The sequence below is a fragment of the Dendrobates tinctorius genome, unplaced genomic scaffold, assembly GCF_039654945.1.
Source record: "Dendrobates tinctorius isolate UK_male_01 unplaced genomic scaffold, ASM3965494v1 ptg000357l, whole genome shotgun sequence".
Lineage (NCBI taxonomy): Eukaryota > Metazoa > Chordata > Amphibia > Anura > Dendrobatidae > Dendrobates > Dendrobates tinctorius.
The window spans coordinates 1,942,422-1,954,915 of NW_027362023.1; positions in this window are offsets into that span (position 1 = coordinate 1,942,422).

Consider the following 12,494-nt stretch of genomic DNA (forward strand, 5'->3'; position numbering starts at 1 on the left):
ATAGGATGGGTAGGGTGGTAGTCAGATCAGGAGGAGATGTAGAACAGTGCAGCACTGTGGAGAGGATGGGTAGGGGGGTAGTCAGATCAGGAGGAGATATAGAGCAGTACTGCACTGTGGATAGGATGGGTAGGGTGGTAGTCAGATCAGGAGGAGATGTAGAACAGTGCAGCACTGTGGATAGGATGGGTAGGGGGGTAGTCAGATCAGGAGGAGACATCGAGCAGTGCAGCACTGTGGAGAGGATGGGTAGGGGGGTAGTCAGATCAGGAGGAGATGTAGAGCAGTGCAGCACCGTGGATAGGATGGGTAGGGTGGAGGAGATGTAGAACAGTGCAGCACTGTGGATAGGATGGGTAGGGGGGTAGTCAGATCAGGAGGAGACATAGAGCAGTGCAGCACTGTGGATAGGATGGGTAGGGGGGTAGTCAGATCAGGAGGAGATATAGAGCAGTACTGCACTGTGGATAGGATGGGTAGGGTGGTAGTCAGATCAGGAGGAGATGTAGAACAGTGCAGCACTGTGGATAGGATGGGTAGGGGGGTAGTCAGATCAGGAGGAGATGTAGAACAGTGCAGCACTGTGGATAGGATGGGTAGGGTGGTAGTCAGATCAGGAGGAGATGTAGAGCAGTACTGCCCTGTGGATAGGATGGGTAGGGGGGGTAGTCAGATCAGGAGGAGATGTAGAACAGTGCAGCACTGTGGATAGGATGGGTAGGGTGGTAGTCAGATCAGGAGGAGATGTAGAGCAGTACTGCCCTGTGGATAGGATGGGTAGGGTGGTAGTTAGATCAGGAGGAGATGTAGAGCAGTACTGCACTGTGGATAGGATGGGTAGGGTGGTAGTTAGATCAGGAGGAGATGTAGAGCAGTGCAGCACCGTGGATAGGATGGGTAGGGTGGTAGTCAGATCAGGAGGAGATGTAGAGCAGTACTGCCCTGTGGATAGGATGGGTAGGGTGGTAGTTAGATCAGGAGGAGATGTAGAGCAGTACTGCACTGTGGATAGGATGGGTAGGGTGGTAGTTAGATCAGGAGGAGATGTAGAGCAGTGCAGCACCGTGGATAGGATGGGTAGGGTGGTAGTCAGATCAGGAGGAAATGTAGAGCAGTACTGCACTGTGGATAGGATGGGTAGGGTGGTAGTTAGATCAGGAGGAGATGTAGAGCAGTGCAGCACCGTGGATAGGATGGGTAGGGTGGTAGTCAGATCAGGAGGAAATGTAGAGCAGTGCAGCACTGTGGATAGGATGGGTAGGGTGGTAGTCAGATCAGGAGGAGATGTAGAGCAGTGCAGCACTGTGGAGAGGATGGGTAGGGGGGTAGTCAGATCAGGAGGAAATGTAGAGCAGTGCAGCACTGTGGATAGGATGGGTAGGGGGGTAGTCAGATCAGGAGGAGATGTAGAACAGTGCAGCACTGTGGAGAGGATGGGTAGGGGGGTAGTCAGATCAGGAGGAGACATAGAGCAGTGCTGCACTGTGGAGAGGATGGGTAGGGTGGTAGATCAGGAGGAGATGTAGAGCAGTGCAGCACTGTGGATAGGATGGGTAGGGGGTAGTTAGATCAGGAGGAGATGTAGAACAGTGCAGCACTGTGGATAGGATGGGTAGGGTGGTAGTCAGATCAGGAGGAGATGTAGAGCAGTACTGCACTGTGGATAGGATGGGTAGGGTGGTAGTTAGATCAGGAGGAGATGTAGAGCAGTGCAGCACCGTGGATACGATGGGTAGGGGGGTAGTCAGATCAGGAGGAGATGTAGAACAGTGCAGCACTGTGGATAGGATGGGTAGGGGGGTAGTCAGATCAGGAGGAAATGTAGAGCAGTACTGCACTGTGGATAGGATGGGTAGGGTGGTAGTCAGATCAGGAGGAGATGTAGAGCAGTACTGCACTGTGGAGAGGATGGGTAGGGTGGTAGTCTTATCACGAGGAGATGTAGAGCAGTGCAGCACTGTGGATAGGATGGGTAGGGGGGTAGTCAGATCAGGAGGAGATATAGAGCAGTACTGCACTGTGGATAGGATGGGTAGGGTGGTAGTCAGATCAGGAGGAGATATAGAACAGTGCAGCACTGTGGATAGGATGGGTAGGGGGGTAGTCAGATCAGGAGGAGACATAGAGCAGTGCAGCACTGTGGATAGGATGGGTAGGGGGGTAGTCAGATCAGGAGGAGATATAGAGCAGTACTGCACTGTGGATAGGATGGGTAGGGTGGTAGTCAGATCAGGAGGAGATGTAGAACAGTGCAGCACTGTGGATAGGATGGGTAGGGTGGTAGTCAGATCAGGAGGAGATGTAGAGCAGTGCAGCACTGTGGATAGGATGGGTAGGGGGGTAGTCAGATCAGGAGGAGACATCGAGCAGTGCAGCACTGTGGAGAGGATGGGTAGGGGGGTAGTCAGATCAGGAGGAGATATAGAGCAGTACTGCACTGTGGATAGGATGGGTAGGGTGGTAGTCAGATCAGGAGGAGACATCGAGCAGTGCAGCACTGTGGAGAGGATGGGTAGGGGGGTAGTCAGATCAGGAGGAGATGTAGAGCAGTGCAGCACCGTGGATAGGATGGGTAGGGTGGAGGAGATGTAGAACAGTGCAGCACTGTGGATAGGATGGGTAGGGGGGTAGTCAGATCAGGAGGAGACATAGAGCAGTGCAGCACTGTGGATAGGATGGGTAGGGGGGTAGTCAGATCAGGAGGAGATATAGAGCAGTACTGCACTGTGGATAGGATGGGTAGGGTGGTAGTCAGATCAGGAGGAGATGTAGAACAGTGCAGCACTGTGGATAGGATGGGTAGGGGGGGTAGTCAGATCAGGAGGAGATGTAGAACAGTGCAGCACTGTGGATAGGATGGGTAGGGTGGTAGTCAGATCAGGAGGAGATGTAGAGCAGTACTGCCCTGTGGATAGGATGGGTAGGGTGGTAGTTAGATCAGGAGGAGATGTAGAGCAGTACTGCACTGTGGATAGGATGGGTAGGGTGGTAGTTAGATCAGGAGGAGATGTAGAGCAGTGCAGCACCGTGGATAGGATGGGTAGGGTGGTAGTCAGATCAGGAGGAGATGTAGAGCAGTACTGCCCTGTGGATAGGATGGGTAGGGTGGTAGTTAGATCAGGAGGAGATGTAGAGCAGTACTGCACTGTGGATAGGATGGGTAGGGTGGTAGTTAGATCAGGAGGAGATGTAGAGCAGTGCAGCACCGTGGATAGGATGGGTAGGGTGGTAGTCAGATCAGGAGGAAATGTAGAGCAGTACTGCACTGTGGATAGGATGGGTAGGGTGGTAGTTAGATCAGGAGGAGATGTAGAGCAGTGCAGCACCGTGGATAGGATGGGTAGGGTGGTAGTCAGATCAGGAGGAAATGTAGAGCAGTGCAGCACTGTGGATAGGATGGGTAGGGTGGTAGTCAGATCAGGAGGAGATGTAGAGCAGTGCAGCACTGTGGAGAGGATGGGTAGGGGGGTAGTCAGATCAGGAGGAAATGTAGAGCAGTGCAGCACTGTGGATAGGATGGGTAGGGGGGTAGTCAGATCAGGAGGAGATGTAGAACAGTGCAGCACTGTGGAGAGGATGGGTAGGGGGGTAGTCAGATCAGGAGGAGACATAGAGCAGTGCTGCACTGTGGAGAGGATGGGTAGGGTGGTAGATCAGGAGGAGATGTAGAGCAGTGCAGCACTGTGGATAGGATGGGTAGGGGGTAGTTAGATCAGGAGGAGATGTAGAACAGTGCAGCACTGTGGATAGGATGGGTAGGGTGGTAGTCAGATCAGGAGGAGATGTAGAGCAGTACTGCACTGTGGATAGGATGGGTAGGGTGGTAGTTAGATCAGGAGGAGATGTAGAGCAGTGCAGCACCGTGGATACGATGGGTAGGGGGGTAGTCAGATCAGGAGGAGATGTAGAACAGTGCAGCACTGTGGATAGGATGGGTAGGGGGGTAGTCAGATCAGGAGGAAATGTAGAGCAGTACTGCACTGTGGATAGGATGGGTAGGGTGGTAGTCAGATCAGGAGGAGATGTAGAGCAGTACTGCACTGTGGAGAGGATGGGTAGGGTGGTAGTCTTATCACGAGGAGATGTAGAGCAGTGCAGCACTGTGGATACGATGGGTAGGGGGGTAGTCAGATCAGGAGGAGATATAGAGCAGTACTGCACTGTGGAGAGGATGGGTAGGGTGGTAGTCAGATCAGGAGGAGATGTAGAGCAGTGCAGCACTGTGGATAGGATGGGTAGGAGGGTAGTCAGATCAGGAGGAGATATAGAGCAGTACTGCACTGTGGAGAGGATGGGTAGGGTGGTAGTCAGATCAGGAGGAGATGTAGAACAGTGCAGCACTGTGGAGAGGATGGGTAGGGTGGTAGTCAGATCAGGAGGAGATGTAGAACAGTGCAGCACTGTGGATAGGATGGGTATGGGGGTAGTCAGATCAGGAGGAGATGTAGAACAGTGCAGCACTGTGGAGAGGATGGGTAGGGTGGTAGTCAGATCAGGAGGAGATGTAGAGCAGTGCAGCACTGTGGATAGGATGGGTAGGAGGGTAGTCAGAACAGGAGGAGATGTAGAGCAGTACTGCACTGTGGAGAGGATGGGTAGGGTGGTAGTCTTATCACGAGGAGATGTAGAGCAGTGCAGCACTGTGGATAGGATGGGTAGGGGGGTAGTCAGATCAGGAGGAGATATAGAGCAGTACTGCACTGTGGAGAGGATGGGTAGGGTGGTAGTCAGATCAGGAGGAGATGTAGAGCAGTGCAGCACTGTGGATAGGATGGGTAGGAGGGTAGTCAGATCAGGAGGAGATATAGAGCAGTACTGCACTGTGGAGAGGATGGGTAGGGTGGTAGTCAGATCAGGAGGAGATGTAGAACAGTGCAGCACTGTGGAGAGGATGGGTAGGGTGGTAGTCAGATCAGGAGGAGATGTAGAACAGTGCAGCACTGTGGAGAGGATGGGTAGGGTGGTAGTTAGATCAGGAGGAGATGTAGAGCAGTGCAGCACTGTGGATAGGATGGGTAGGGGGATAGTCAGATCAGGAGGAGATATAGAGCAGTACTGCACTGTGGATAGGATGGGTAGGGTGGTAGTCAGATCAGGAGGAGATATAGAGCAGTACTGCACTGTGAATAGGATGGGTAGGGTGGTAGTCAGATCAGGAGGAGATATAGAGCAGTACTGCACTGTGGATAGGATGGGTAGGGGGGTAGTCAGATCAGGAGGAGATGTAGAACAGTGCAGCACTGTGGAGAGGATGGGTAGGGTGGTAGTTAGATCAGGAGGAGATGTAGAGCAGTGCAGCACCGTGGATAGGATGGGTAGGGGGGTAGTCAGATCAGGAGGAAATGAAGAGCAGTGCAGCACCGTGGATAGGATGGGTAGGGTGGTAGTCAGATCAGGAGGAGATGTAGAACAGTGCAGCACTGTGGAGAGGATGGGTAGGGTGGTAGTCAGATCAGGAGGAGATGTAGAACAGTGCAGCACCGTGGAGAGGATGGGTAGGGTGGTAGTCAGATCAGGAGGAGATGTAGAACAGTGCAGCACTGTGGATAGGATGGGTAGGGGGGTAGTCAGATCAGGAGGAAATGAAGAGCAGTGCAGCACCGTGGATAGGATGGGTAGGGTGGTAGTCAGATCAGGAGGAGATGTAGAACAGTGCAGCACCGTGGAGAGGATGGGTAGGGTGGTAGTCAGATCAGGAGGAGATGTAGAACAGTGCAGCACTGTGGATAGGATGGGTAGGGGGGTAGTCAGATCAGGAGGAAATGAAGAGCAGTGCAGCACCGTGGATAGGATGGGTAGGGTGGTAGTCAGATCAGGAGGAGATGTAGAACAGTGCAGCACTGTGGAGAGGATGGGTAGGGGGGTAGTTAGATCAGGAGGAGATGTAGAGCAGTGCAGCACCATGGATAGGATGGGTAGGGTGGTAGTCAGATCAGGAGGAAATGTAGAGCAGTGCAGCACCGTGGATAGGATGGGTAGGGTGGTAATCAGATCAGGAGGAAATGTAGAGCAGTGCAGCACTGTGGATAGGATGGGTAGGGGGGTAGTCAGATCAGGAGGAGATGTAGAACAGTGCAGCACTGTGGATAGGATGGGTAGGGGGGTAGTCAGATCAGGAGGAGATGTAGAACAGTGCAGCACTGTGGATAGGATGGGCAGGGTGGTAGTCAGATCAGGAGGAGATATAGAGCAGTACTGCACTGTGGAGAGGATGGGTAGGGGGGTAGTCAGATCAGGAGGAGATCTAGAACAGTGCAGCACTGTGGAGAGGATGGGTAGGGTGGTAGTCAGATCAGGAGGAGATGTAGAGCAGTGCAGCACTGTGGAGAGGATGGGTAGGGTGGTAGTCAGATCAGGAGGAGATGTAGAGCAGTGCAGCACTGTGGATAGGATGGGTAGGGGGGTAGTCAGATCAGGAGGAAATGTAGAGCAGTGCAGCACTGTGGATAGGATGGGTAGGGGGGTAGTTAGATCAGGAGGAGATGTAGAACAGTGCAGCACTGTGGAGAGGATGGGTAGGGTGGTAGTCAGATCAGGAGGAAATGTAGAGCAGTGCAGCACTGTGGATAGGATGGGTAGGGGGGTAGTCAGATCAGGAGGAGATGTAGAACAGTGCAGCACTGTGGAGAGGATGGGTAGGGTGGTAGTCAGATCAGGAGGAAATGTAGAGCAGTGCAGCACTGTGGATAGGATGGGTAGGGGGGTAGTCAGATCAGGAGGAGATGTAGAACAGTGCAGCACTGTGGAGAGGATGGGTAGGGTGGTAGTCAGATCAGGAGGAGATGTAGAACAGTGCAGCACTGTGGATAGGATGGGTAGGGGGGTAGTCAGATCAGGAGGAGATGTAGAACAGTGCAGCACTGTGGAGAGGATGGGTAGGGTGGTAGTCAGATCAGGAGGAAATGTAGAGCAGTACTGCACTGTGGATAGGATGGGTAGGGGGGTAGTCAGATCAGGAGGAGATGTAGAACAGTGCAGCACTGTGGATAGGATGGGTAGGGTGGTAGTCAGATCAGGAGGAAATGTAGAGCAGTGCAGCACTGTGGATAGGATGGGTAGGGGGGTAGTCAGATCAGGAGGAGATGTAGAACAGTGCAGCACTGTGGATAGGATGGGTAGGGTGGTAGTCAGATCAGGAGGAAATGTAGAGCAGTGCAGCACTGTGGATAGGATGGGTAGGGGGGTAGTCAGATCAGGAGGAGATGTAGAACAGTGCAGCACTGTGGAGAGGATGGGTAGGGGGGTAGTCAGATCAGGAGGAGATCTAGAACAGTGCAGCACTGTGGAGAGGATGGGTAGGGTGGTAGTCAGATCAGGAGGAAATGTAGAGCAGTGCAGCACTGTGGATAGGATGGGTAGGGGGGTAGTCAGATCAGGAGGAGATGTAGAACAGTGCAGCACTGTGGATAGGATGGGTAGGGGGGTAGTCAGATCAGGAGGAGATGTAGAACAGTGCAGCACTGTGGATAGGATGGGCAGGGTGGTAGTCAGATCAGGAGGAGATATAGAGCAGTACTGCACTGTGGAGAGGATGGGTAGGGGGGTAGTCAGATCAGGAGGAGATCTAGAACAGTGCAGCACCGTGGATAGGATGGGTAGGGTGGTTGTCAGATCAGGAGGAGATGTAGAACAGTGCAGCACTGTGGAGAGGATGGGTAGGGTGGTAGTCAGATCAGGAGGAGATGTAGAACAGTGCAGCACTGTGGAGAGGATGGGTAGGGTGGTAGTTAGATCAGGAGGAGATGTAGAGCAGTGCAGCACCGTGGATAAGATGGGTAGGGTGGTAGTCAGATCAGGAGGAGATATAGAGCAGTACTGCACTGTGGATAGGATGGGTAGGGTGGTTGTCAGATCAGGAGGAGATGTAGAGCAGTGCAGCACCGTGGATAAGATGGGTAGGGTGGTAGTTAGATCAGGAGAAGATATAGAGCAGTACTGCACTGTGGATAGGATGGGTAGGGTGGTTGTCAGATCAGGAGGAGATGTAGAACAGTGCAGCACTGTGGAGAGGATGGGTAGGGTGGTAGTTAGATCAGGAGGAGATGTAGAGCAGTGCAGCACCGTGGATAAGATGGGTAGGGTGGTAGTCAGATCAGGAGGAGATATAGAGCAGTACTGCACTGTGGATAGGATGGGTAGGGTGGTAGTTAGATCAGGAGGAGATGTAGAGCAGTGCAGCACCGTGGATAAGATGGGTAGGGTGGTAGTTAGATCAGGAGGAGATATAGAGCAGTACTGCACTGTGGATAGGATGGGTAGGGTGGTTGTCAGATCAGGAGGAGATGTAGAACAGTGCAGCACTGTGGATAGGATGGGTAGGGGGGTAGTCAGATCAGGAGGAGATATAGAGCAGTGCAGCACTGTGGAGAGGATGGGTAGGGTGGTAGTCAGATCAGGAGGAGATATAGAGCAGTACTGCACTGTGGATAGGATGGGTAGGGTGGTAGTTAGATCAGGAGGAGATGTAGAGCAGTGCAGCACCGTGGATAAGATGGGTAGGGTGGTAGTTAGATCAGGAGGAGATATAGAGCAGTACTGCACTGTGGATAGGATGGGTAGGGTGGTTGTCAGATCAGGAGGAGATGTAGAACAGTGCAGCACTGTGGATAGGATGGGTAGGGGGGTAGTCAGATCAGGAGGAGATGTAGAGCAGTGCAGCACTGTGGAGAGGATGGGTAGGGTGGTAGTCAGATCAGGAGGAGATGTAGAACAGTGCAGCACTGTGGATAGGATGGGTAGGGGGGTAGTCAGATCAGGAGGAAATGAAGAGCAGTGCAGCACCGTGGATAGGATGGGTAGGGGGGTAGTCAGATCAGGAGGAGATGTAGAACAGTGCAGCACTGTGGAGAGGATGGGTAGGGTGGTAGTCAGATCAGGAGGAGATGTAGAACAGTGCAGCACTGTGGAGAGGATGGGTAGGGTGGTAGTCAGATCAGGAGGAGATATAGAGCAGTACTGAACTGTGGAGAGGATGGGTAGGGTGGTAGTCAGATCAGGAGGAGATGTAGAACAGTGCAGCACTGTGGATAGGATGGGTAGGGGTGGTAGTCAGATCAGGAGGAGATCTAGAACAGTGCAGCACTGTGGAGAGGATGGGTAGGGTGGTAGTTAGATCAGGAGGAAATGTAGAGCAGTACTGCACTGTGGATAGGATGGGTAGGGGGGTAGTCAGATCAGGAGGAGATGTAGAACAGTGCAGCACTGTGGATAGGATGGGTAGGGTGGTAGTTAGATCAGGAGGAAATGTAGAGCAGTGCAGCACTGTGGATAGGATGGGTAGGGTGGTAGTCAGATCAGGAGGAGATATAGAGCAGTACTGCACTGTGGAGAGGATGGGTAGGGTGGTAGTCAGATCAGGAGGAGATATAGAGCAGTACTGCACTGTGGAGAGGATGGGTAGGGTGGTAGTCAGATCAGGAGGAGATGTAGAACAGTGCAGTACTGTGGATAGGATGGGTAGGGTGGTAGTCAGATCAGGAGGAGATCTAGAACAGTGCAGCACTGTGGAGAGGATGGGTAGGGTGGTAGTTAGATCAGGAGGAAATGTAGAACAGTGCAGCACCGTGGATAGGATGGGTAGGGTGGTAGTCAGATCAGGAGGAAATGTAGAGTAGTGCAGCACTGTGGATAGGATGGGCAGGGTGGTAGTCAGATCAGGAGGAAATGTAGAGCAGTGCAGCACCGTGGATAGGATGGGTAGGGTGGTAGTCAGATCAGGAGGAAATGTAGAGCAGTGCAGCACTGTGGATAGGATGGGCAGGGTGGTAGTCAGATCAGGAGGAAATGTAAAACAGTGCAGCACTGTGGATAGTATAGGTAGGGTGGTAATTAGATCAGGAGGCGATATAGAGCAGTGCAGCATCGTTGAGAGGACGAAGGGTGGTAGACAGATGAGGAACAGATGTAGGGTGGTGCAGCACTGTGGGTAGGATGGGTAGGTGGTAGACAGATGAGGAGCAGATGTAGGGCAGTGCAGCACTGTGGAGAGGTTGGATAGGTGTTGACAGAGATGAGGAGGAGATGTAGGGAGGTGGAACACTGTGGAGGGGACAGGTAGGGGATAGCGATGAGGAGATGTAGGGTGGTGCAGCACTGTGGAGAGGACGGGTAGGGTGGTAGACAAAGATGAGGAGGAGATGTAGGGTGTTGTAGCACTATGAAGAGGATGGGGTAGGGTGGTAAATAGATGAGGAAGAGATGTAGGGTGGTGCAGCATTGTGGAGAGGATGGATAGGTGGCAGACAGATGAGAAGATGTAGGGCCATGCAGCACTGTGGAGAGAATGGTAGGGTGGTAAACAGGAATGAGGAGATGTAAGGCAGTGCAGCACAGTGGAGAGGATGGGTAGGTGGTAGACAGAGATGAGGAGATGTAGGGCGGTGCAGAACTGCCCAGAAAGCGGGTAGGTGGTAGAAATGAGGAGATGTAAGGTGGTGTAGCACTGTGGAAAAAATGGGTAGGTGGTAGACAGATGAGGAAATGTAGGGTGGATCAGCACTGTGGAAAAGACGGGTAGGGTGGTAGAGATGAGGAGATGTAGGGTGGTGCAGCACTGTGGTGTGGACAGGTGGGATGGTGGACAGATATGAGGAGATGTAGGTGGTGCAGCGCTGAGGAGAGGACAGGTAGTTGGTAGACAGATGTGAAGGAGATGTAGGGCTATGCAGAACTGTCGGGAGGACGGGTATGTTGGTAGAGATAAATGAGGAGGAGATGTAGGGTGGTGCAGCACTGTGGAGAGGACAGGTTGGTGCTAGACAGCGATGAGGAGGAGATGTAAGGCAGTGCAACTCTGTGGAGAGGACGGGTAGGGTGGTAGACAGATGAGAATATGTAGGCTGGTGCAGCACTGTGAGAGGACATGTAGGGTGGTAGACAGAGATAAGGAGGAGATGTTGGGCGGTGAAGAGGATGGGTAGATGATAGACAGATGAAGAGATTTTGGGTGGTGAAGCACTGTGGAGAGGATGGGTAGGGTGGTAGACAGAGATGAGGAGGAGATGCTGTGCTTTGAAGCAGTGTGGAGAGATCGGGTAGATGGTAAACAGAGATGAGGAGATGTTGGGGGGTGAAGCACTGTGAAGAGGACAGGTAGGGTTTTAGAGATGAGGAGGAAATATTGGGTGGTGAAGCACTGTGGAGAGGATGGATAGGTGGTAAACATAGATGAGGAGGATATATTTGGCGGTGAAGCACTGTGGAGTGGACAGGTAGGTGGTAAACAGATGAGGAGATGTAGGGCGGTGCAACACTGTGGAGGGGACAGGTAGGGGATAGTGATGAGATGTAGGGCAGTGCAGCACTGGAGAGGACGGGTAGGGTGGTAGACAGATGAGATGTTCGGCGGTGCAGAGAGGACGGGTCGGGTGGTAGACAGATGAGGAGATGTTGGGTGGTGAAGCACTGTAGAGAGATCGGTTGGGTGGTAAACAGAGATGAGGAAATGTTGGGCAGTGAAGCACTGTAAAGAGGACGGATAGGGTGGTAGACAAAGATAAGATGATAAGATTAGGAAGAGATGTTGGACGGTGAAGCAGTGTGGCGAGGACAGGTAGGTGGTAGACAGAGATGATGAGGAGATGTAGGGTGGTGCAGCACTGTTGAGAGGATAGGTAGGGTGGTAGGCAGATAAGATAAGAAGGAGATGTTGGGTGGTGAAGAAGATGGGTAGGTGGTAGACAGAGATGAGGAGATGTTGGGCGGGGGAGCACTGTGGAGAAGACGAGTAGGATGGTAATCAGAGATGATGAGGAGATATTGGCGAGCAAGCACTGTGGAGAGGACAGGGGTGGCAGACAGATAAGGAGGACATGTTGGGCAGTGAAGAGGATGGGTAGGTGGTAGACAGAGATGAGGAGGAGTTGTTGGACAGGGAAACACTGTGGAGAAGACAAGTAGGGTGGTAAACAGAGGTGAGGAGGAGATATTTGCGGGGAAGCACTGTGGAGAGGATGGTTAGGTGGTAAACAGAGATGAGGAGATGTAGGGCCTCTGAATAGCTTTGTTGATAACAGAGATAAGGCAATTGCTGTGTGTGGCACATTGTGTGGGGGCAGCACAGTGACTGCCATAGTCTATTCGGCAGTGAAGGATCTCGGTAGGAGGATGTGCCAAGCATCTTGAAGAACTGAGCCAAGATCTTCTATGTATAAGGCTTGTGCAGACCCTTCATGTGATTCTAGACAGAAGGGATGATATGAGATCGGGGCTCCGATGCTGGCTCATAACCCTCAGTACTCCTTGTTCTTCTTTACACAACGCATAAGATTGGCTGGATTTGGGGGGTCGTTGTCCGGCTGCAGAATAAATTTATAGCCGATGGAGTGGTCCCATCTCTGTAGAACAAATGTCACATTCTCCAGTACGAATTCAAGGGCAAAACTAGCAAAAATGTGAAATTAGCATCTTGGGTCAGATCTGCTAATTTGGAGGAGTGGGCAGAGGTCTTCTCTTAATTAACCTCTCGGTCATTCTTTCTATTGCCATGTGCAAAT